Source organism: Prionailurus bengalensis, chromosome X (genome assembly GCF_016509475.1).
Source record: "Prionailurus bengalensis isolate Pbe53 chromosome X, Fcat_Pben_1.1_paternal_pri, whole genome shotgun sequence".
Taxonomy (NCBI): Eukaryota; Metazoa; Chordata; class Mammalia; order Carnivora; family Felidae; genus Prionailurus; species Prionailurus bengalensis.
Window position 1 is genome coordinate 54693927 of NC_057361.1, and position 4382 is coordinate 54698308.

Here is a 4382-nt window from a genome sequence, read left to right on the forward strand (position 1 = left end):
ACAACCTAAAGATATATATATATATATATATATATTATATATATATAATATATATATATTTATTATATATATATATATAAAATAAAAGTGAAGACATGGAAAAATATCTACCATGCAAATGGAAGTGAAAAAAATAGGGTGGTAATATTTATATCAAGAACAAATAGAATCTTTAAAATAAATGTAAAGAGACAAATAAGGGCATAATCATAAAGGGGGCAATACAGCAGGAATATATAGGAATTATAAATACATATGTACTTGGCATGGGAGAACCCAAATATATAAAAGAATTAATGGCAAACATAAAGGAACTCATTAATAATAATACAACAGTGGTGGGGGACTTAAAAACCCCCACTGACATCAATGGGTGGATCATATAAGCTGAAAGTCAACAAGAAAACAATGGCTTTGAATGGCACACTAGACCAGGTGGACTTAACAGATATACTCAGAAAATTTCATCCTAAAGTAGCAGAATACACATTCTTTTCAAGGGCACATAGGACATTCTCCAGAATAGATTACATAATAAGTAAAAAAATCAGATCTCAACAAGTACAAAAAGACTGAGAATATACTATGCATGTTTTCTAACCACAATGATATGAAACTTGAAGTCAAACACAAGAAAAAGTTTGGAAAGACCACAAATACATGCAGATTAAACAACATGCTACTGTACAATAAATGGGTCAAACAGGATATCGAAGAAGAAATTTAAAAAAGGACATGAAAACAAATGAAACTGAAAATGCAATGGTCCTGGGGCACCTGGGTGGCTCAGTCGGTTGAGCATCTGACTTCGGCTCAAGTCATGAGCTCACAGCTCGTGAGTTCGAGCCCCACGTCAGGCTCTGTGCTGACAGCTCAGAGCCTGGAGCCTGCTTCAGATTCTGTGTCTCCCTCTCTCTGTGCCCCTAATCCACTTGCATTCTTTCTCTGTCTCTCTCAAAAATAAATAAACATTAAAAAAATAAAAAGATAATGCAATGGTCCTAAATCTCTGAGATGGAGCAAAAGCAGTCTTAAGAGAGAAGGATAGAGCAATACAGGCCTACCTCAAGAAACAAGAAAAAAAAAATCTCAAGGAAACAACCTAACTTTATACCTAAAGGAGCTAGAAAAACAAAAACAAACAAAACCTAAAATAATCAGAAGGAAAGAAATAATAAAGGTTAGAGCAGAAATAAGTGATATAGAACTAAGAAAACAATAGAACAGATCAATGAAACCAGGAGCTGGTTCTTAGAAAAAAAAAATCAGTAAAATTGTTAAACCTCTATCCATAAGTATAAAGAAAAAAAGACATAAGACTCACATAAATAAAAGCACAAATAAGAGTTGAGTAATACAACCAACACCACAGTAATACAAACAATTATACGAGAATATTAAAAAAAAAACAAACTATATGCCACCAAATTGGACAACCTGGAAGAAATGGATAAATTCTTAGAAACATATAAACTACAAAAACTGAAATAGGAAGAAATAGGAAACTTGAACAGATCAATAACCAGCAAAGAAACTGAATAATTAATAAAAAAAATCTCCCAACAAACAAAAGTACAGGGCCAGATGGCTTCACAGCCAAATTCTATAAAACGTTTAAAGACAAAGAGTAAATGCCTATTATTTTCAAAATATTGGAAAAAATATAAAAAGAAGGAAAGCTTCCAAATTCATTCTATGAGATCAGCATTACCCTGATAACAAAACCACATAAAGACACCATAAAAAATACATTTTAAAAATAATTCACCATGATCCACTGGGAATTATTCCTGTGTTGCAAGTGTGGATAAATATTCACAAATCAATGAACTTGATACATGACATTAATAAAGGAAAGGATAAGAACCATATAATAATTTCAATAGATGCAGAAAGAGCATCCATTCATGATAAAAAAATCTCAGAAAAGTAGATTTAGGGGAAAAATACTTCAATACAATAAAGGCCGTATATCAAAGAACCGCAGCTAATATAATCCTCAATGTGGAAAAACTGAGAGCTTTTTCTCTAAGATCAGAAACAAAACAAGGATGTACACTCTCACCACTGATATTTAACATAGTACTGAAAGTCCTAGCCACAGAAAGCAGACAACAAGAATAAAATAAAGAATAAAAGGCATCCAAATGGTCAAGGAACAAGTAAAACTTTCAATATTTGCAGATGACATGATATTCTATATAGAAAACCCAAAGATTAAGATTACACCAAAAAAAATCTAGAAATGATAAATGAATTCAGTATTCTCACAGGATACGAAATCAACAAATATATATATAATTATTTTTATTATAAATATTTTTATTATAAATATATAAATATAATAACATATATTATTATATTTATAGATAATAATTTATTGTATATATTGTATAATGTATATTGTAATATAAATTATGAAATATAATTTATTGTCAAGTTGCCTAACATACAATGTATACAGTGTGATCTTGGTTTTGGGAGTAGATTCCTATGATACATCACTTACATACAATACCGAGTTCTCATAACAAGTGCCCTCCTCAATGCCCATCACCCATTTTCCCCTCTCCCCCCATTCCCCCCATTAAGTCCCAGTTTGTTCTCTATATTTCAGAGTCTCTAATGGTCTGACTCCCTCCCTCTCTGTAACAATTTTTTCCTTTCCCTTCCCCCATGGTCTTCTGTTAAGTTTCTCAAGTTCCACATATGAGTGAAAACGTATATCTGTCTTCCTCTGACTGACTTATTTCACTTAGCATAATACTCTCCAGTTCCATCAACAGCTGCAAATGTCAGGATTTCATTATTTCTAATTACCAAGTAGTATTCCATTGTACCACATCTTCTTTTTTTTTATTTTTTTAACGTTTATTTATTATTGAGAGACAGAGAAACAGAGCATGAGCATGGGAAGGGCAGGGAGAGAGGAAGAGACACAGAATCTGAAGCAGGCTCTGGGCTCTGAGCTGTCAGCACAGAGCCCGATGCACGGCTCAAACTCACAAACCACATGACATGAGATCATGACCTGAGCTGAAGTCAGACGCTTAACTGACTGAGCCACCCAGGTGCCCCTAAACCACATCTTTATCCACTCATCAGTTGATGGACATTTGAGCAAAAAACTAAAGGAGTTCATGATTACTAAACTAGCCTTGCAAGAAATATTAAAAGGGATTCCTTGAATGCAAAGGAGACACCAAAAGTGATAAAGACAATAAAGATCAGAGAAAATCTCCAGAAACAATTCCAGAAGAAGTAATAATATGGCACTAAATACATATCTATCCATAATTACTTTGGCTGTAAATGCACTAAAAGTTCCATTCAAAAGACATAAGGTGTCAGAATAGATTAAAAAAAAAAAAGACCCAACTATATGCTGTATACAAGGGACACATTTTAAGTCTAAATACATCTGCAGACTGAAAGTGATGGGATAGAGAAACATTATTATGGTAATGGATGTCAGAATAAATCCAGAAGGGCAATAATTATATCAGAAAAACTAGACTTCAAAGCAGACTGTAACAGGAGACAAACAAGGGAACTATATAAGAATAAAGGGGACAATTGAACAAGATCTAACAATTGTAAGTATTTATGCACTCAATGTAAACATACAAATGTGTAAAATAATTGACAAACATAAAGGAACAAATAGATAATAACAAAAAAGAGTAAAGTATTTTAATTCCCCACTTGTATCAATGGACAGATCATCTAAACAGATAATCAATAAGGAAACAATGGATTTGAATGACACACTGGACAAGATTGACTTAACAGATATATTCAGAGAGTTTCATCCTAAAGCATTATAATACACATTCAAGTATACAGTCCTACTTCAAGAAGCAAGAAAAATCTCAAAGAAACAACCTAGCCTTATACCTAAAGGAACTAAAAAAAAGAACAGCAACAACAACAAAAAACAAAGCCTAAAGCCAGTAGAAAAAAGAAAATAATAAAGATTATAGTGTTAGTGCATGATATTGAAACCAAATAAATAAATAAATAGAACAAATCAATGAAAGCATGAGCTGATTCTTTGAAAAACTTAATAAAATTAAATCTCTAGGCAGATTTATCAAAAAGAAAAGAGAAAGGACTAAATAAATAAAATCACAAATGAAAGAACAGAAATAACAACCAACACCACATTAATAGAAAAAATTATGAGAATATTATGAAAAAATATTTACCAATAAATTGGAAAACCTGGAAGAAATGGATAAATTCCCAGAAACATATAAATTACCAAAACTGAAACATTAAAAATAGAAAACTTGAACACAACAAAACCATCATAAAAATAGAATCAGTAATTAAAAAATCTCCGAAAAACAAAAGTCTGGTCCAGATGGCTTCACAGGCAA